The sequence below is a fragment of the Triturus cristatus genome, chromosome 2_1 (assembly GCF_964204655.1).
Source record: "Triturus cristatus chromosome 2_1, aTriCri1.1, whole genome shotgun sequence".
Classification (NCBI taxonomy): domain Eukaryota; kingdom Metazoa; phylum Chordata; class Amphibia; order Caudata; family Salamandridae; genus Triturus; species Triturus cristatus.
This window is the reverse complement of record NC_140581.1, coordinates 685,180,764-685,202,380: the sequence shown is the minus strand read 5'-3', so window position 1 is coordinate 685,202,380 and position 21,617 is coordinate 685,180,764. Positions and strand designations below refer to the sequence as shown.

Below are 21,617 nucleotides of genomic sequence, written 5' to 3'. Positions count from 1 at the left end.
ACTAAAGTTAAAGCGGACCATGGTGACAAATAAAATAAATAAAGAAGTGCGGCCGCTGTAGTTAAAGTGGACCGGCCGCCATTACTAATAAAAATATGAAAGCGGGCGGCATGCTGCATTGTAAGAACACACCTCGTAGGTGGAATAGGGGAAAATCGTTAAAGAAAATAATGCTCACAGAATATAGATAAAGCAGACAGTGTAACAAAACAAGTAAAAAGTCCAGTCCTCATGGGAGGTTACAAATACAGACAAGGCGGTACCAAGGAGGGACTATTAAGCCTATTCAGGAATGAAAAGCAACGATTTAGAAAGGACAGTAACAGGAGCCAATTGAAAAGATAGGCGGAAAATGGGCGGAGTTTCAAGTCCATACCTGAATACCGCATGCCTCGCAGAGCAGCACATGCGCTGCCCAGGCTCGACCTAAAAATTGACCCAAATGAAAGTCTATGTTCTCTGCCTCATCTTTAACTCTGAAGTAAAAATTGATGCAGTCACAAAAGGGCTTCCATATGTCTCACCTCTCCTGATCTTCACTCCTAAAAATCAAGCCCAGATTAGCTTCATCGGCCTGAGGAAATCAGGTCATTGCTTTGTTCAGTCTGCCATCCATCAGTTTCCCCACCATTCTATGTAACCATTCTATCACCAATAAGATAAGTTATATCCCTCTACTCTGTACAGTATTTCTGAAAGAAGCATTTTATCCACATCTAAATTTGTGGAGGAAGCGCTACATTTGATGAAGAATCCTTCCTCTGCCATAGGCGTGAAAGATTGATGAGAATTCAACCAGTGGATTCCACACTGGTGGAAGACTCTTGCTACAAGACGATCATTAGTGAGGCAACTAACACTGCACCAGTTCCCTCCCAGAACCTACAGTCCCTTCTTCAGTCAAGGTTCAAGGTTCAACGACACTTTATTCGGATAACGTCGTATCCATAAAAGTACAGAGACACAACAACATGCAAGTAAAAAATGTGCAAATTAAAGAGTAATAATAAAATCATAGCAGCATACAGTATACAATAATCTTTGGGTTCGTAAAAATTCATTAATAAGTGATATAAAAGCTCAAGGATTGGACATCGTTTAGCGTGCTCAAATTGCAATTTTCAAAAAAGTGCCTGTGCGAAAGACCAACTTTTCATCATCCAGGGTAAGTAATCTCAAGTAAGCGTTTTCCAAGCTGATGGGCATATGCTTTTTAAAATACGGAGTTAAGAACCACTTAATATACTTTAAATAGTATTTACAAAAAAACAAAAAAGTGTAAGATAGATCGGCCACCCTGGCCATCACACGGGCAAGGTCTGCAATCAAGATCGGCGTGGTGACCAAGGGGAAAACATAATACAAATTCAATAGTACTAGCCCTTAAACGAAACAGAAGGCTCCTCTCCCAATGACTCATCGGCAGGGTAATGTAATTAGCCAGCGAGTGTAAAGAATTTTCAATAGCCATATATCTATGAACAAGGGATTTTTTGGATTCCTTTTTGAACCTTTCTGCGCTATATTTTTATTTATTTTTGTGTTTTATAGATCACGAACTTGACCTGTTAGGGTATCAGAGCGCTTTACAGGAATCATAGGATTGTACAAAAAGACTTAGAATCACACGAGTAAAAAATCAATTAGGAGGTGGCGGGGTGCAGAATACATAAGCGATAGGACACATATTTACATTTAGAATTAGTCAAGACAAGACCACAGGTTTCTTGGTGGGGTGACTAGGTAATCTGAAGGAAGGCAATAGCCAGACGTAGTTCATGGTCATAGTGGTGGTTGAAGGCAAAATTGAAACAAGGAATTTAGCCATAAGGAAGGTTTTGGTATCCTTTTTGAAATGAGACAGAGAAGGGATTCTTCTGATGGCGGGTGGGAAAGAGTTCCATATTCTAGGAGCGGCCACAGAGAAAGCACAATTGTAAGTTTTTTTTCCCCGAAAGTGAGCAGGTTGCAGCAGGAGGTCTCTGGCGGACCGGGAGTTTTCTGATTCCTCCAGAAATCACAAGTTTCCATGCAAGATATGCAGGGGAGTTTGAGTATAAAGCCTTGTGTGTAATGCAAGCTAGTTTAAGCTGTATTCTTGCCTCAAGAGGAAGCCAGTTCAGAGCTTTCAGGTGTGGGGAAATGTGGTGAATTTCCTTGTGCCGGTAAGTAGCCTGGCGGCCGCATTGAAGCAGGCTTTTAAGGGTGCCAGGGAGATCTTCGGTAAACCCGAGAGGGTAGAACAGCCATACTCCAGTCTAGAGATGACTAGTGCTTGGACTGCCACTTTTAGGTAGGGAGCATCCTTAGGTAGCTCAGGTGGAATCTGGCTGATTTGGCCATCAAGTTGATGTGGTCCTGCATGTTCAAGTTGCTGTCCAGGGTGATTCCCAGGGATTTGGCAGAGTCCACGATGTTCGGTGGGCAATTTAAGGCTGAGATAGCCTTGATCCATATTTGCATCTCAGGGTTGGTTTTAGGAGGGGAAATTAGGAGAAATTCTGTTTTCTTTGCGTTGAGTTTGAGTTGATTGGAGGCGAGCCATTGGATAGTCAGTTTCAGGGCTTCGTTCAGGGAGAGGATCTCCTTGAGAGATGAGGTTTTGATGTAGATCTGAGTGTCGTCAGCATACATATGGTAGGAGATATTGGCAGTGCGTAGTACTTCGGCAAGCGGTTCTAGGTAAAGGTTAAAGAGTGTGGGGGACAGGGTTGATCCTTGGGGGACTCCAACCGTGACCATAGAGGGAGCAAATAGGTTGTCGTTGATTAGGAATCTCTGTGATCGGTTATGGAGGAAGGACCTAATCCATTCTAGAACAGAGCCTTCCAATCCCAGCCTGAGTTTGAGGCGTTCAAGTAGTTTTTCATGGTTTACCGTGTCGAAGGCCGAGGATAGATCTTGGAGGATTAGGAGACAGGTTTTGCCGTTTTGCCTTGGTCAAGGGCTTGGAGGGCATCATCAACGGTGTGGAGCATGGTGGTTTCAGTGCTGTGCCCAGGTCTAAATCCGGATTGGAAGTCATCGAGTAGGTGGAAATTGTTGATGTGTTGACTTAGCTGTTGTTGCACACACTTCTCCAGCACTTTGGCTAAGAAGGGGATGTTGGAGATGGGTCTGAAGTTGTCGGGGGAAGCAGGATCTAGCGATGGCTTTTTCAAAATGGGGAGGACTTGGCCGGCTTTCAGAGAGTCAGGCATCGATTCCTGCTGTATCCCTGCCTATATAGTGAGTAGAGTGCACTCATGAGCTCACTTTTGTTCGCAGCCATTGCTGTGCTAGGATCTGAAAAAATTCTTCCCTTATTAATGCTGCAAAGACTCTGATACATCCCTGACAGCCATGGTATGTCCTTCCCTTTCGCGCATCCTATACAGTCACTGATAATCTCTCTCGTTAGGTATGCGGCCGGGTTCTTGCAGACCGATAACCAGAAAAGGGTAGGGCGGGCCCTATTAAAATCTTCGATAAAATGTAAGTTAACTTCCTTATGGTAGGTATATTGGGGAGTGGAGATTGGGGCGCCTAATAGCTTCCTGCAAAATCTATTCTCTTCCTGTTGGATGCAGGTAATATTGGCGAAGCCCCGAACCTCAGCACCATACGTAGCTGTTGGCACACATTGGGACTTAAAAAATGTTTAAATGGCTAAAATGGCACCTGTTCTCTTTCGGTGTGGGAGACTAAGAATCGAGTTGGAGGCCTTCGAGAACTTGCTCCTGAAGTGGGCCATATGCTCACTCCAGGAGCCATTCGCAGCAAAGACCACCCCAAGATAAGGAAAGGTGCTGGTACTCATCAGCTTCTGGTTACCCACATATATGGAACTAAGTAGATGTTTCCTTGGACCACACAACATTATAAAATACTTTTTAAAATTAGTGCGTAGGTCCAGGCTGTCCATATGGTTAACAAAGCCCTGCACTAGCGTACGTAAAGAGTTCGGCCCTTAAGGACCGCATCATCCGCATAGAGTAGTACGGGGAGTAATTTTCTATTAATTTTTGGGACGTCCTGGGTTAATGGTTTTAAAGTTTTATTCAATCCATTAATGTAGATAATAAAAAGAAGGGAGGCCAGAACACAACCCCGTCTGACCACCCTACCTACATCAATGGCTTTAGTAACCTTACCCCCGCATTCAATCCTCACCCGGGCTTTAAGATCTTTATGAAGGTGTGCCAAAAAATACACAAGGGTCTCATCCAGTCCATAGGTCAGAAGGCTAGACCAGAGCTTTGACCTATTAACAAGGTTAAAAGCAGAGGTCAACTCCAGAAAGGCCAGATAGATTGGAGAAGCCTGCGCTATGGTGCATTTGCCCATGATTAGATTAAGGTTAAGGCATTGTTCGTTGGTGCCCACCTTACTTCGGAAGCCCAGTTGACAGGGATCTAAAATTCAATTTTCCTCAGACCACTCTAAAATCTGATTGTATAGGACTCTACCTAAGATTTGTAAAGTATTATCAATTAGGGAGATAGGCCTATAGCAATTGGGTTGTGAACGATCCCTTTTTTTAAAATCGGAACAATAATGCTTGTGGACCAGGAACAACAGCAACAACCTCTTCTTCACTGAGAAAACAACAAAATCGATGTAAAACCATTACCTCTTACAAAGCCACCTCATTTCCAGCTAGTCTCCATTGCTTTGCCACCAAATGGACCTACTTCAATATAGTGTGGTACATGGATCGCTCCAATATCCTGACCTCTGTCAGGGCAAATTTTTCTGAAGACAACTCCCTTCCACCTTCCATCACCAATGTTACTCCAAGTTGAGGCTTTCACACTCCTTCTTTTTGTCACATTGTCATTGCCTCACTAAGCCAAGAAAAATTCCCAGGCCCCCTTAATACAGTTCAGATCCTCCTCTGCTGAAGAAAATAAATCCCTGGATCCAGCCGACTACACCAACGTCCACCCAATTTCTCCCCTTATATTCATAGAAAGGAAGCAGTTGCCACCCAGCTACAGGAGTACATCAGCAAGAATAATCATCACCAGGGCTACCAATCAGACTTCAGACCAGACAGCCACACCTCAACTAACAACAGCAGGAATGACCACTGCCTCCTGGTCCTGCTTGTCTTTTCTGCAACCTACAACACAGTTGATGATCCATCTCTGATCAATGCCCTTAGTATTTTCAGGCACTTTCTTCAGATGGTTCAAATCCAACATGACCAACGGGCGCCAGTTCATACAGACAGGTTCCACATGGACACTCCCTCTCTCCTGCAAAGTGCACCAGGGCTCCATCCTTTCTCCTATCATCTTTATCCTCTACATAGAACCGCTCTGATCCATTCTCAGATACAGCTTCATCAAGGATCCATCAGTATGCAGATGAGACCCTACTCTGTCTAGACATATCCTCACCAAGTGGCATACATAAACTCAAAGCCTGCCAGTCAACCTATGAGAAGGGCTTTTTACTGAGCATCAATTTGTGTTGCAGCAATTTTAGTACCTTTTGTTCCGTTTGAGTTAGAAACATGTTTTCAGTTAAAATCTACACATTATGCAACAGTTGAATGATCCAAATTATGTGGCAAGCTCCACAGTCACAAAATCTTACATTTCCAGTGACCCTCATCATAACTAACATTCCTACAATTCAGAAAATAGCTGACAATAAACCATAAGAAGGAGCACTACCCTTGACCACCCCTGAACTGAGAGTCTACCCTTGAACTATGCCCCCTGTTCAGTGCTCTGTTGCTTTTGAGCATGATTTGCGCTGTTCAACCTCCAACACATACATACAGACATACACATATATATTCATACATACATACATACCAGATGTACCGCTTTCTCACAAAACCAGGGGATCGTTCGTTACTACTGAAGTGTATATTAGACCCTAGATTCTTCTGGCCAAGATTACCTTTGCAAATTTTGTTTCCATTTTTCCTCTAAGCAAGAACTAACATCAGACACAACATACAAAATTGCACACTGCATTTTGTTTGGTGACTGCTGCAAACAAAAGGCTTAAAATGGTGAGCACACTCTATATTCCTGTCCCAGATTTAAAAATCCAAAGAAATTACCTTAAATTTTAAAAAGAAAATAAAGCCTTCATATCATGCCAAACCTTTGTATTAACGCATGAGCTAAGCTGATCACCCCCATCTGAATGTGATATAATGCCTACCAGGAGGAGACACATGACTCCTAGACCTTGTAGCTCTCATTGTTTTTTGTAACATTTCCTATACATTGATTTACACATTCATTAATTGTCTCTGTATAATATGTGTGTGCGTGATATAAAGTGCTCTGACACCCTATGTTGGTATGAGGAGCGCTATAAAAAAAATTAAATCAATGTGAGAAAGGGGATAACGAGATGAAGGGCATGATTGGAGTGTCATAATGAGGGAATCTGTGGAGAAAGATGTCACCGGCAGTGGCGGCTGTCACGGACCAGGGTGGCAGGGCGTGGGAGGGGGTGTAGAAAAAGAAAAATAAACTTACCTGTCACCGCGTCTCTCCTCCGTCGTCTCTCCACATCCGGCTGGTACGGAAGCAGGAAGCATACAGGCTCCCGTAAGACAATCACCACGCTGCTGTTAGCAGCATCGTGATTGGTCTGAGCGCTATGGTTCGGTGCTCAGACAGGCAGTGGGAGCCTGTGCATGTTTTCCACCAATTGGATTTAATAAAGAAACATTATTTAAATTCCTCTGCAACGCAGCAGGATAAGTCAGATTTATTAATATCTTGGGGCCTTCAAGACTGACGATCTAGAGAAGCAGTCAGGTAACTGGATGAGAAGGATATGGGCCACTGAGTGCTGTCTCTATGAGCCATTAGATTTCAGCCATACACTATTATCTGCAGAGCTGCAGGCACAGCACTTCAAAACAATTCTTTACTTATACTACACTCTGGCTAAAATAGCGACCTGGAGGAGGGACACCAGTGTCCCCTGCCCACGTTGTCAGAGTTTGGAAGAAGACATTGTTCATATGTTTTTTAGCTGTCAGGCCCTAGTTTCCCTGAAATAAGAGATAGCTTGCTTTTTGTGGAACGTCTTACACACTGAAGTGGGACTATCTCCTTAATTTCTGCTCTTGGGAGTACATGACAACGTAGGTGGGACTGATGGGCAATTCTTGGTGGCTATTACAACAGCGGTAGCTCACGTTTGCATTGCCACAGCCTGGCTAAAGTCTGACCCTCCTACTTTCCATCAGTGGTTGGCCAGACCGCTCTCACTATTTCACCCTGTGGGCAGCCTATACTTGAGAAAGGGCAAAAAGGCCAAAAAGAGAGGAAAGAAGATCTGTGGGGTGGAGGGAGGAGGCTCAGCCAGCAATGAATAACCCGTGTCTTATATTTCTTTTGCGTAATAGTCATCTGTAGATCTTTTTATCACTGATATAAGTTAATTATTATCAAGGATGAATTCTGATTTGATCAGCTATATATCTACTGTGCAATAGCATCTGTTCTTCTTTTTATTACTGATATAAGTATAATATTATCATTGATGAACTTTGATATGATTAGTGGAATAAGTCAGTATTGGAGATGAGCTAATTAGCAATGACGGAATGTGCCTTCTAATCTTATTCTCTCCGGTCTACGTAAATGTATATTTTTGGTACTGTCCTTAATCAGTATTTTCTAGAATGAATTTCTGATAACGTTTCGGGCGAAAATAATTATAAAACATTTAAAAAAGATAAAAAATGAAATGTCACACACCAGGCATGGAAAAAATGGGAATGCTAGACAAAAGCAAACTTGAAAACCTGCCACCTACGTAAAGCCAAAATTTATTCCTGTTTTCCTATTATTGGATTGTCTTTTCCTGATATTTAGTAATAACTAGAGGAACAACATTTCACATAACCGAAAGGGAGCTGTATTGAAAAATACAACGATCCTCCAGTGGTTTGAGTTTCTCTGGGTATGAAGGTTGCAGGCAGCTCAGATTTGGATGAGATTCTTTTTGTATTTATATAGTGCTTACTACCCCGTACAAGGCTTTGAAGTGCTGTATGGCGAGTACCACGCTACTCTGGTACCCACGGTTAGCGGTTAATGTTGGCTACTGCAATTAGTCAGGTGCTCCCAACAAAAACTGCATGCATTTACTCCGGTTACCTTGTGATACATTAATCCAGGTAGGTGTGGTCATTAGTAGGGGCTATGTGGTTTCCGGTAAATGGTTGTTGAGATAGATAGGCTGGCAGAGATTAGGTAATGATACATTACAGGGAGAGGGCTTTGAAGAGGAGAGGTTGTGATCTATGAAATTAAGTATCAATCAATTACACAGTTACAGTAAGAAGGAATGAGGGAGGCAGGCATGAGACTGGGAGGAAGCTATACTCAGAAATAGCAGGTATGCAGAGGATGGATGGTAAGAAGAGGGTCACTCGGAAGAAAGAAAGTACGTCAAGGTCACATTTTCAAGCATGGTGTAAGGAGTATAGTGGGAGAAGTCTTTCTAAGATAGCAAGCACTCAGAGAAAGTAAGCCGTTGAAAGAAACAACATAGTGCTAGATAGCTGGGGCAGACAGTTTAAACCTATGGGGCCTCATCCACAAGAAAATCACACCATTTAGCTGCACCATGCTGCATCATTTTCAAAGCACTGGGATGTGTCGTATTAACTTAACAACAATACAATGGATCACTGTGCTTTCTCCCTGCTCTGGCGCACAATTGGCTGCAAAGCGCCAGCGCAGGCATCCTTGTGTCATTTTGCAAGGGTGCCTGCACTGCGGGGATGGTTGTTTTTGTGCAGGAAGGGACACCTTCCTGCACAAAAACAATAATTATTGGCATTTTCCTTTTTCTATGTGTGCTACAGAATGCAGCATGCATCAAAAGAGGAAAAAAATACAAGGAGAAATAAAATGGTTTCTCCTTGTAGCGCCATTCCTACGCTTCCCCTCTGGAGGCGTAGGATTTTGACGCATTCCCAGTTTTAGAAAATGTTGTAAATCAGGGAATGCGTCAAGCTCCATGGATGTTGCATGGGAACACCCACAGCAACCTCCATGGAATGCCTCTTCCACACAGAATAATGTGTGAAAGGGGCCCATATTTACAAGGCCATGAAAAGTCATGCAGGGTGACTTTACGTGGCCTTGTAAATATAGGCAAGCCCGTTTCGCCGCCGGTGCGTCACTTTTTTTGACGCTCCAGCAGCGCAGTGGGCTTGTAAATAAGCCTCACGGTTCAAAGTGTACACATCATGTAAACATTAGGGGGTATACACAAGAACGTGTGATAACTACCGCAAGAGTAGCCTAACGCAACTCTCAACATCGCAGCCCATCGCGGCAAAATCACGCTGTGCCAACCAAGTATTCACAACGCGGCGGTAGCATGCGATAGTCACCAGATAATGCTTCAAATGGCCACGCAAAATCCAACGCCACGCTGCAAAAATGCGAAACACGAACACAAAAAATCATGCGTTGAGGCCAATCGCGGTACAAAAAGTAGCGAAAACCAGCCACAGGCCTGCAAATACCACGCGTCTGGTGGGAAAATGCAACATAAAAACCACAGAAACAACACACCAGAAAAAAGCCAAACCACGTAGCAACAGGATGCACCCTGACCCAGCGCAGAGGCCAACGCGAACCCCACAACCCCCACAGACCACCAGCAAAGAACAACAGGGTCGGGGGAAGGCCAAGGAGAAGAGGGAGAGGAAGACGGTGTGTAGACCGCAGGAAAACAAGACCAGCGTCACGGAGGTGACAGAACACTACCAGCAACTGACCCACAAGCAGACCACCTGGAATGCAGTCGGAGTGCCGAGGAGGCCAATCCAGGAGGCCAAGAGGCGCCGGCATGACGTTACAACCTAAACCAGGCACAAACCCGCTGCCAACAGGAAGGCAGCAACGGCGACAGGAGGTGGGAGTCCTGCGCCACAGAAGGACCTGGAGGAAACCGAGGCCACAGTCATCAGTGTGGAGATAGTGCAAGGAGTAGGGAGTACGGACACAGCTCGAGAGAACCTGACACAACATCAACAGGGAGAGTAACCAACAGGGGCTGGGGGGATGGGGGGAGATGGGCACAATGGCACACATGCACAACGAGGTGTAGCACACTGCACACCCACAATTACCCTGGATCATGTCCCTCATCCCCTTGGCACACTGCAGCACACACACAAAGCAAGAACAGCACACCCACATTGACGACAACATGGTACAATGCGCATAGCCGACACTCCAGAACAGAGGACACAACTGGCTCCGCACACGCACAGAAACATGCCTACTACAGCTGAAAGAGCAGGAAACTGTGAAATGGAAATGTAGGCGTACGACCTCACATCCGTCATGTAGTCCAAATGTACACTGTCCTGCAGCAGAATTCAGCACCTCAGAAACAGTCACAATGTACATTGTCATACAGTCTACATGAAGACCAGAACAATGCGCAAACATACATGTCAACACAATATCAACATGCATCTCCCCTTCACATTGCAGAGGGGCACACAACACCTCCAGCAGAGCACCGAAGACAACACATCTGTGATGCCGGAGTGGACCACCACACCTTCGACAACGACGCCCTACAACAGACCATGGACATCCCACGCAACCCACCACCAGGACCCGGTCAGCAAAGCTACTCAGAGCAGGACACAGAGCCTACAACAGACCAAATAGCAGGAAGCACCCGCAAGCACAGCTGGCTCACGACACTTCACCCACCCACACATGGCACCCTGTTGCCATGTGTCAGCACGCCAAAAGGAGGTGGCCGAACAGGCGTGGGTGGGGTCCGAACCCATGGAAGGCGAACTAGATCACATACGTTGGTGTCCATTACACTTCAGGGACCACCCACACCCCACAAAGGAGACCCACACAGCCATAGAGAGACATGAAGATGCACATTCACAGTACAGAACCACACCCAGGGGCACGCAAATAGCAGTCACACACCCACGTTGGCTCTGCCTACGACGGCCCAGCCCACTCCCATTAGGAATTGAGTGGGTGACGACAAAACTACATGTCCAAGCTCCAACCCGCTGGCTGCGGTGACATGTCTGCACCCGCTGTACACAGCACAATGTAATGTCGTAGGGCCCAGGGCCCTCATGCATACAACAAGACCACAGGAACACACGCAGATATTGAACTGGCTATGGGCATGTGCGCCCGGCCCCTTTATTGGCAGGGCAACATGTACAGTGACGCCTGTGCTGGATGTGTGTGGGGTGAGTGTAAGTCAGCACGCAAGGAGTGCTTGGTGCTGGCAACCACTTGAACAGTGGACACCAGTGCAATAGGAACTGAAAACATCTGCATAACAGAGTCAACTGCTGAGCAACATGGAGGGAGCCAGAGAAAGTCCAGAGGACACACTACATGCAAACAGAAGTGTCCGTGAGTTGCAGTGCACTGTGGTTGGGACACTAGAGATGAGCACGCTCAAGTGAAGAAAAAGTCTCGGATTGTGTCCCTTCGAGATATTCCTGAGACAGATCCAGTTGGGTGTGGTAGACCTGCATCAGCTTCCTCAACAACGTCCCAGGTCTCCCACACTGCTTGAGATGACATTGCTACGCAGCCTCTCCACAGCACAAAACACAATCAGTAACAGACGATGGCTTGCGGTGCACTGAATTAGTGGCACATGGAGTGCTGAGCAGGGTATCAGTCTGATGATGGCATCCACGACAGGTGTTTTGCAACTCCGTAGGTATGTCAGGACTACCGTTTCGACTCTGGCAGATGGCGGTTGGAGGTTGTCCTGGCAGAGGTGGCGTGTGCCTCCTGCGGTGATGCGACATCTGGGCTGGTCAGGAGTCGATTTCATGTGTGAGCCCTGGTGGACCGCAGTTGAGGCCAGAGGTAGCGGACAGCACAGAGGCCACATGGCGTTGATGACACTAAGGCCATCGCCTCAGAGGCCATCCAATACCCCATAAGAAGGGGTCACGGACATGACCAGCGCAGAGTTAGTGGCCCCGGATGCACAGCGGCCTGCACAGGCACCCTGCCACAGGAAGGTGACTTGTGGTGAGGTCAGATGGGACATGTGACCTGAGCGAGGTGTCCGAGGTGTATGTTGCGGAGTGTTGCGGAGGACAGTGGAAGGTGTCCTCCAGGGCATGAAGTGAAAGGTCTGATGTTATCCGGAAGCAGCAAATGGTGGAGTGGAATGCCACGGCCTCGTTTTCGCCATGAAGTCAGTATCACCGCCATGATGGCGACAACAACCCCAGGTCCATGGGGTCAGTCGCCCCCAAAGTCCAACCAGAAAGTGACCATGGGTCTCGGGGAATAGACATATTGGCACCGGGGCTGAAAGGGGATGTTATGTTATGTTATGTTATATGGTTCTTATAGAGCGCTTATCACCACTGGTCTCTAAGCGCTAAACAGGCGACCAACAACATCGTACCGCCTCCCAACCATCTGCCAACTCCAATTAGACCGAAGATGTTACTGTACCAAACAAAAATGTCTTCAGTTTTTTTCTGAAGGAAAGAAGGTTAAGTTCCTCCTTCAGGCTAGAAGGAAGGTCATTCCAGAGTTGAGGAATGAGCACTGAGAGAGCACTACCTCCTTTAGTTTTTAAATTGAATCTGGGTTGAACCAGATTTGGGACAGACCCAGAACGTAGGGACCTACCGGGAACATACTTCCTTAGGCGCTGTTTGACATATTCCGGGGCATTGCCAAAAAGTGCTTTATGGGCCATACAGAGGCCTTTGAAATGGACCCTAAGCTTCACTGGAAGCCAATGCAGTTTACGAAGGAGAGTGGATGCATGTGCACTTCTGGGAAGAGAAAAGACCAGTCTGGCAGCATCGTTTTGCACGACTTGCAGTTTCCTCATCAGCTTCTGTGACAGGCCCAGGTACAGAGCGTTGCCATAGTCTAGCCTCGAGATGACCGTTGCCGAGACAATAGTCTGCAGCGTGGGGGCAGAGAGAATGGCAGTAAGTTTACGCAGCTGCCGCATCACGGCAGTACAGGAACCTACCACAGCCGACACCTGGGGGGCCATAGTGAGAGCCGCATCGATCTTTAGGCCAAGACTCTTCACTACCGTCCCAGGGCTGGGGGTTTTGCCAAGTTCTGGGGGCCAGTACAGATCGTCCCAAGGATTGGCTATGTTGGTCACCACCAAAACCTCCGTTTTATCTGCATTAACTTTAAGGAAGTTGTTAGTCATCCAGTTGACCGTGAATCTCAGAAGATCTCTGACTGATTCCTGGGCCTCTGGTGTATCACCCAGCTGGACCAGTAACTGCGTGTCGTCTGCGTAGTTAAAGACCTCACAGTTCTTACACGTGAGTTCCTCAATCAGGGGTTGCAGATAGATGCTGTCTGCGATGAGGCCTGTACAAAGACAAAGTCTTTCATAAATAAATCGAGGCTGAATTTGAAAGTGTGTGTGACCTATTCGACTGCAGTGTAGGCCGGGGACAACGGTCAGCAAGGGCACACAGCCACCTGTTGTTGTTATACAATGCACATGGTTGCTGCCACCTGACAGAAAGGAGTACAGTGAAGTGGAATCTTCCTTTTAATGTGCACATGGACAATGTACGATCAAGACTCAGTTCCAAATGTGTGACCTACTTGTCCGTAGTGTAGGCCGAAGACAATAGTCAGCAGGGGACCACACACACCTGTCGTTGGCTCGCAAAGCACAGAGTTAGTGGCAACAGGGCAGTTGTCGGTAGTGTTAGATCACCTCCGTGACGATGATCCTATTCTGTCCGGACTGCAACGCGTCATCCTCTCACGCCTCTCCTTGCATGCGAAGATATGTAATCTGCCTTTGAAAAATCGATGTTCAGTTCCAATTCTGTGACCTACTCGTGCGCAGCGTAGGCGGAGGGCAATAGTCCGCATAGGCCCACAGACATGTGTGGTTGTAATGCTATGCACAGAGTTGGTGCCACCACGTCGAAGTGAGTACACTGATGTAAACTCTGTAATGAACATATGTACTCTGCCATCGTGTAATCAAGACTCAGTCCCAAATGTGTGACCTGCATGACTGTGGTGTAGGCCGGAGGCGGCAGTAGAGTACGTCAACATGAAAGGACTACAGTGGGCCTGTGTTGTGGAGGCCATGATGGTCTGAGAGGCTGCCAAGGACGCGGCTCTCGGGCTTGGAGCTTGCGCAGGCACGTGGTGGGCCCTCCTTGACACACGCCGGTGTCGGAAGGTGATCAGTGTTGCCTGGCTGCGCAGGGGTCCAGCGTGCGGGGTTACGGCATGTGCACAGGATCGCAGGCAACTCTGCTCAACAGGACAGCGTTGGCCTCGTGGCGTGGTGAGAGGCGCCGCCCCGGCAAAAACGTTGGGCTTTCGGAAGAGGACCACGTCCAGGGCTACGTACTTTTTATGCACACCCCTACGCCGGCCTGGCGTACGCCGGGCCATCCCACTTCGCTCACTCTTACGGGGGGAACGTAACAGGCAACATTTCCGGGAACTACCCCACTGGCTGGGGTGACATGATTGCCTCCACTGTCCAGTACACTCCATACACCAGCGGTGTATTTCGCCATGGATATGGGTGTGTTCTGCATGCTGCAGTCTGTCCAGCACATCTCCGCCACTCTTAGCATTGTGTACTTTCCCAATCGTTGGTTCTCCTGCCTCCTTCACACATGCCTGGTTGCCACCTCTCCCCACATTCGGCTATTGTGTGGCTGAGGTGCCATGCCGTTGATGGCTCATGTTCACGGCTTGCCCAGGTTACTGTTGTGAGTTGTTCTGTCGTGTCTGGTGGGTGGGCATGTTATTTTGCATGTTGGTTGTGATTTTGTGTCATGTGCATTGACAGTGTTGTGAGTTGCATGATTTTGGAGTTGAGGTGAGTGGGGTGTTCATTTTGTACTTGCCAAGGGACTGTGCATTTCCCTTGGTGCCATCCTGGGAACACTGGGTGCTGATGGACTGGCGGCAGTTGAAGGTATCATGCACACTGGCGGGGAATTAGGAGACAACATTGGTGGAGGTTCCACGGTGTTCGGTTGTTGCCTGCACATTGATGTGAGACGTATGCTTTCTGTTGTGGGGATTGTGTGCTGTGTCACCAGGGGGCACAGATAGGACATGTGTGCTTTGGATTGCCCCCAACACGTGTGTGCATCCAGCTGTGGCGTATGGTCCTTGCTTGGTCTCCAGCGGATCCTGCGCATTATGTTGGACGTATGTGGACTGAGGTACCAGGCTGATGGTGATGTCTAGGACAGGTGTGAGGGACTGGGATGTGGCTGGCTGTGTGACTCCTCCGACTCTGGCGGGTGTTGGTTGGGGTATACCAGGGGCCAACAGGTGCAGCACAGCATGCAGCTTTGTGTGGGGAGGGATGTTGGTTGTCCGCTGTGTTGGTGACGTCAGCCTGTTGGGCGTTGTTGGTCATGATGCGTGCGATGGTTGTCCTTTTGAGCCTGTAATGGGCAATTACATTGTCAGGTGTTGGGTCTGTGAGTCTGGTGAGTTTCCTGGGGGTCCGCTGTCTTTGTCTGCGCTGCATCTGTGGTGGTCCCAGGGGTGGGGGGGGGGGGTGTTCCGGGTGCTGTATAGGGTCCTGGGGTGGTGGCAGTGGGTGTTGTGGCCCTCTTGGGTGTCCGGGCCGCATGACCAGTGGCTCCATGGCACCTGTTGCCCTTCCGATGTGGTTGTGGGCTGGGCTCCCTTTTGTGGTGCAGGCTGTGGTCCGACTTAGCACCAGGTCAGAGCAGGTATTATTTTCCTGGTGCTAACGCGCCTTATCTCCTGTTTTGTGTTCTTATCGCAGTTCTGGCTGTTCGTTGTGAATGTTGTGGACTGGTGTTGTCGCAGCTTTTGGCACGGGAACGCCTACTCTGCATCTTATTAGCGATCGTTGCGGGGATCATCTGTTGCGATGTTTTTTGCGTCTGCTATAGCGGGTAAACTGGTGCTGTGGGATGTTAACACCAGCTTGTGGTTGGGGTGATAAATTTATAGCAGCTTTGGTTGCAATAAAGTGCTGTTAAGTCGGCGATAGATCCTTGTGAATATGGCCCTAGGAGCCCTAGACTGTCGTGTGCCAAGCCCAGCCTCTCTTTCATAGTCTGGAGAATCCCAAACCTGGTACAGTGTCTGCACGCTGCAAAAGGGGAGATCTTCGATACAAAGTTATCGGATCAACAGTCCTGCTTTCTGTCACGCGGAAGCGCCAAATGTAAGCAGGATTTCTTTGATTTCACTGGGTCAGCAAACTTCTGTGTACTGGCCGCGTGCAGGACACCAAATCTGGAAACCAGACAAAAACCGCATTAAGCAGCTTCTGTTTCATGAGGTCAAATTTCTGCAGCGTAAGTGGCTCACAGGAAGCCTCTACTTAGGGAGGGGAAAGAGCATCTGCCACTGACGAGTCCACTGCCACCATTGACCACTAGATGTCATTGTGTATCGGCCCCAAGCTGACCAGATCAATAACAGCATGTTAAATGCAACCTTAAAAGTGCTAAATCATGGCGAGGTTAAAGGCCGACTTCAATAGGTTATGGTTTTGCAACAGAAAAAAGTGTACTCCTTTTTTTTTTTACAGCTGTACCATTCTGAATTTCTGTCAGACATGGTTTTGCTTCCAAAAATCTTATACAATGACGCTGGCGGGGGACATATCTGAGCAGCAATTTAACAAATAGAACGTCTAGATTTCACGACTTTTCAATATTATTGTTGAACGAAATTCACGACACGCTTTTCGACCTTATAATGACCTCTTACACATTAATAACGACAACATTAATAGAAGAGATTAATTTATTGGATGTACAGAGGTCACGCAGTATTCGAGCACATTAACGAGTGTGCAGAACAAACACGAGATTGACAGAATGTTCAGACAGTCAACACAAGATATGTTTGGCAATGCTCTATCTTTAAGCACTGAAAGATCCTGCAATATGCAAATAGATCTCGGCCCTGACCAGAACAAGCATTGGCATAGCCAATAGGTCTCGCTTTTGGACCCGTATAAGTATTTAGTTATGCAGCACAATATCCTTAGTGCAACAACACCAACTGTTGCATGGCTAAACACTTCTACGGTCCCAAAGGCGAGACCTATTGGCTATGCCAATGCTTGGTTTCGAAGCTAACAATTCCAAACACCCATGTCTGAAATTTGATTCAGGGCTAGGCACCATTTGTGAAGTGGTCTGTGAATAAGACACTCACGCACACCCTTAAAACGCGTCAATAGGAAGACAAGGTTCTAGCCAAATTGTGTTTTTTCCCCCCACAGTGATGCATGCGCATCAATGAAGAAGACCTACAAAGCCATTCAGGTTAACCTTTATCTCCTGGTAAAATGGCATGTTGTGCGACATATTACCGTCTTCTCTGCTTGCTCGCCTTTTTATTTTGCGTGGGTGCAGGAACATTTTGTGGAGTTTACATTGCACGGAGATTTGAATTTTTCTGTACAGTTGGCACTATCTTAGGCTACTGACCAATCAGATGTTGTTGAAATCAAGGTGATCTTTTTAAAATGCTCAGCTATAGCTGTCTGTTTTTTTTTCTCGGAGTTTTATATAGCGCAAACTTGACCCAAAGGTATCAGGGCGCTTTTCATGAGCACCAGTTGCGTTACATAAGGACACATTCATTTTTGTTAGGCACAGGGAGATTAAGTGATTTGCCCAGAATCATAGGATGTTGAGAGTCGTTGCCGAGACTTGAACTCAGTTCCTTAGATTTGAGGTCCACCACCCTAGCCGTTAGGAATTTGTTAAATAATTAATTTATATAATATATCAAATACATTAATTTATATTGCCCCTTTCTCCTGCACAAAAGGACTTCAGGATTTTTGTCCCTGCTAAAAAAAAAAAAATGTGAAAGAACACAAATGGTACATACTTGTGTAGAGTATGGGAAGGGATGGACCATGAAAATGCGACAGACATTTCCTACAATGCGTTAGTCCCTTAATGCTTCCCTCTTGTTGAGTAAATGAGGACAGAGCATTCAAAGTAAATGGAACAAGAGTGACACACTTTTCGTATTAGTTGAGGGAATTTTCACTGTTTGGTTGTGTGTCTGCAAGACTCTGGAGTAAAGGGCAGATGAAGGCACAACCTCTGAAAACAGGCAAATATGTTCAACATCAGGGCAGAAGGAGCGAGAAAAAGTGACCTCCGTTTTACTCACTCAGTTGCTATGTGACAAGAATTGGGACAGTCACAGTCTGTTAATAATACTTCAGTCCTTTATGATCGGAGGTCTGTGAACCCGGCTTCTGGTGCAGAGAATGGGGCAAGCAAACAAAGCCAACTAAAGCCCTCCCACCAGGACCAGTAGAATAGATTGGCCAAAAAATGGGAAAAGAAAAGCTGTGATGAATGACTACAGATCTGCAGATAGGCCAACTAGGATTGAGACATGAATGCAGAATATATCGGCCAAACTCTATTAATGACTGGAATGGCTTCAATCACTAGAGAACTCTCCACTTTCGTGAGTGAGTGCCTTGTGTCCTACCCTGAAGACAAGAACATGGTCATTGTCCGACAGTAGCAGACAAGTAGTGTAACAGCCTAACCTAAGGATGCTCTTTCAAAACGGTGACTCCAGGTTCATGACTTTGGAGTTACTTCTTATGTAAAAAGGAAGCATTAAAAACAACAGATGGGGCGATGATGCCCTGAAGCTGTATACAATTGCATGAACTGCTTGCAAATATGGAGACAGGCAAAGTATGAGTCTTATCCTAAGCAAGGACTCAAGGAAGAACGTTTTCCATGAGTGTATGGCTTTCAAAGTTGCTGCAACACTTTTAGCTTCTGCTTCACTTCTTTGAAGGATCTCTACATTCACTGTACATGTGTGGTGTATATAGGATATATGTAAACACATGCAGATTCCAGTTTCAAATCAACTACTTAATTAATTTCTCTGCAACGTCAACCTAGGTTGCCTTTATGGACGCACAAGGAGGGCTCCAGTATTACATACATACTGGAGGACGAGCACTTTCATATGAGACTGAGCGTGTACACGAGGTACTACGTTAGATTTCAGCAGCAAGCTACTAGAGCCCCGAAATGCATTTGGTCTGATTCAACTGCAATTCCTGCTTCACGCCGGGGGTAAGGATGATCTTTGAGCTTGTATAACGTGCACTTCTGTAACCTTGAGTCGTTCGCATTGCGTTATATTTTACCCTAAGCTTGGGCGACCGTTTTCTGTGTGTTTTGGACTGGTATATCCGCACTGTATTGTTAATGTTTCAGTGACTTCTGAGCAAGGAACCGAGGCTGAGCACCACCTTGCAGCACCCATAACCTTAGCGCACTTGGGTCCCCGGTTACCACAGAGGGGTGGGATACAGGGCAACAGGAAGGGGTAAGGGAAACACATAGGGACGGAGAAGCAGAGCAGCACTGGGAGGGGAACAGAAGGCACAGAGAGTAAGGGGGGGCTGAAGGCTCAGAGGGTGACAAAAAGAGACTGCTCCTTAAAAGTGACGGATAGCATACAGCACAGCGGGCAAGGGAAACCATGAATATAGGAGCAAACCACCCAGAGGGTAAGGGGAAACTAAGCCACAGGGGACAAAGGCGAGGGCGGCAGCAGGTACAGGCAGGAGCAGGTTAAGTGTGTAAGGGCAGCAGGAGCACCCAAGGTAAGGCCCGCAGTAAGCACAGAGTGTAAGGGTAGCAACATGCACAGAGGGGAATAAAAAGTCGAGAGATCCTTAAAACGCATGGGTAGGATACAACGCAGCGGGCAAGAAAGAGCTCAGTGCATACGGGCAACGGCACGCCCAGCAGCTACAGGGAAAGCAAAATCAAATTAAATTTTAAAAAAGCACGCGAGTGTTGCGTGCGCCCGGCTGAAAAATTGAAAGCAGCAAGCCCGGGAGTTGTGTGCGCACGCGCCAAAATAACATTTTAAAAAAGCACGTGAGTGGTGCGCGCAGTGCGCGCCCAGCAGCGGCAAAAGGGAAAGTGATCGCGCGTCAGATGGCGCCTCAGGTGCTGAAAGCTACCGGCTGCGCGCGTGCACGCGCCCGTAACCGCAAGCGCTAGGCCAGCAAAAACGTGTGGTAGCACTTTGAAAACACCACTTACTAAATGTCTCGCAGGGCAGCGCATGAGCTGGCTCAGGCGAGACCTAAAAAAACAGTCCCGTCTGTAGTGATAAGCCATCTCCCACGTCCCCCATCGCCCTCGAACAGGAACACAAAACAGACAAAGAGGCACAAAACAATTATTCAGAGGGATGGTATATGGAGTAACTCGCAGTGGTGTACTCAAACATTTCCATGTCTGCACAATGTGAGATAGCATTGAGAAAGTTGTGCAAAAAATGAAAAATAAAAATATTTGTATCTGTATACCCCCACTTACTGGTCTATATCTTGTTACATTTAGCTTGGGATACGTGATCCTGGGTGCCAAAAATACAGGGGACATTGAGATCCGTAACCTACAATACATGTGGTGAGGTTCATCATTAGTACTAATAATCATGGGAATCTGATTGTCTTTTTATGAATCTCAACTTATTGAATATATCTTAAGCTGTAGGAACCGAGATGTGTTCCAGTTCTTACTGAAGATTAAAAGCATAGGAGTGCCCCTTAATCAGAAATCACTCTGAGGGTGCGATTATATAAAAATATATTCCATAGTCAACATGGTGATACCTTTTAAATATAGGTGTGTCTATATAACTCTACACAAAAGAATGGTGGGGTCATCGTATGTTACAATCTCCACTATTATACAGGGACAAGAGAGATTGAATCCTCATCGAAACCCAGATACACTCCAAAAAGATTACCTTAAATTCTACTAACATCTGTCAAAGGTAACTATAGTTGGTTTCACTTTAAATGACTCAGCAAGTAGTAGAAATGATACAACAGGGTATGCCTTTAAATGATAGGTCCCTTTTATCATTGTAGTTATCCTTGGAGCACCATCGATTTAGTCCCTTTGATCTGGAGAAACATCCACCTGAGTGCAGTTGCACCGGTGAGTTGAAATAACGAATAGAGATGAAGAATGTTTGATGATGAGCGGTGCTGAATAAATGGTGTGTGAGCGGACTGATGTCTGTTTTAGACGGACTCCCAAAAGGAGATGATTGGAGCACTTGTAGGCCTTAACTTATAAATGTAATTGTTAAAATTATGATGCCATATAAAGGTATAGCATTATTGCAAATAGCAGGAATGTAAGAATATTTGCTTGCCTATGATAATCCATTTTTTTGAAGTGATATGTATATTCTTTTATTCTATTTTACAATAGGTGTGATTATTGATCGATATGAGATCCATTGACTAAAGAGAAAGCAGTTTTGTCCTGAAGAAGGTGGTCCCATTGTAATTATACCACCAAAACGCGTCGACGCCCAGTGTTTTTTGGTGTTAAATTTGGCAAAGTCAGCAACTAATCTTAGACAGGGAATTTACATCTATGCTTTGTGCTGTCTATTTTGTGTCCAAATTAAAATGTGTAAGACAAATTTAACTATCTAAATTAATTCTCCTTCTTAGATACATGAAAAATCTCATCTAGGAATCATTGTGTTTTTAAAGTTTTTATTAAATTGTTCATGTCCACTTAAAATTTGTACTTTTGTATT

The 21,617-nt window shown here is 46.2% G+C and overlaps 1 long non-coding RNA gene across 1 annotated transcript in view; it reads left to right on the top strand.

Annotated features, from left to right (window-relative positions):
- The window catches only part of LOC146865758 (uncharacterized), a 37,426-nt gene extending 16,044 nt beyond the window's left edge, over positions 1–21,382 (top strand). Inside the window, exons 3-4 of the long non-coding RNA XR_014976695.1 lie at positions 20,932–21,001; positions 21,281–21,382. This is a non-coding gene — a long non-coding RNA (uncharacterized LOC146865758). The remainder of the gene's footprint in view (positions 1–20,931; positions 21,002–21,280) is intronic.
- The last annotated feature ends 235 nt before the right edge of the window (positions 21,383–21,617 follow it).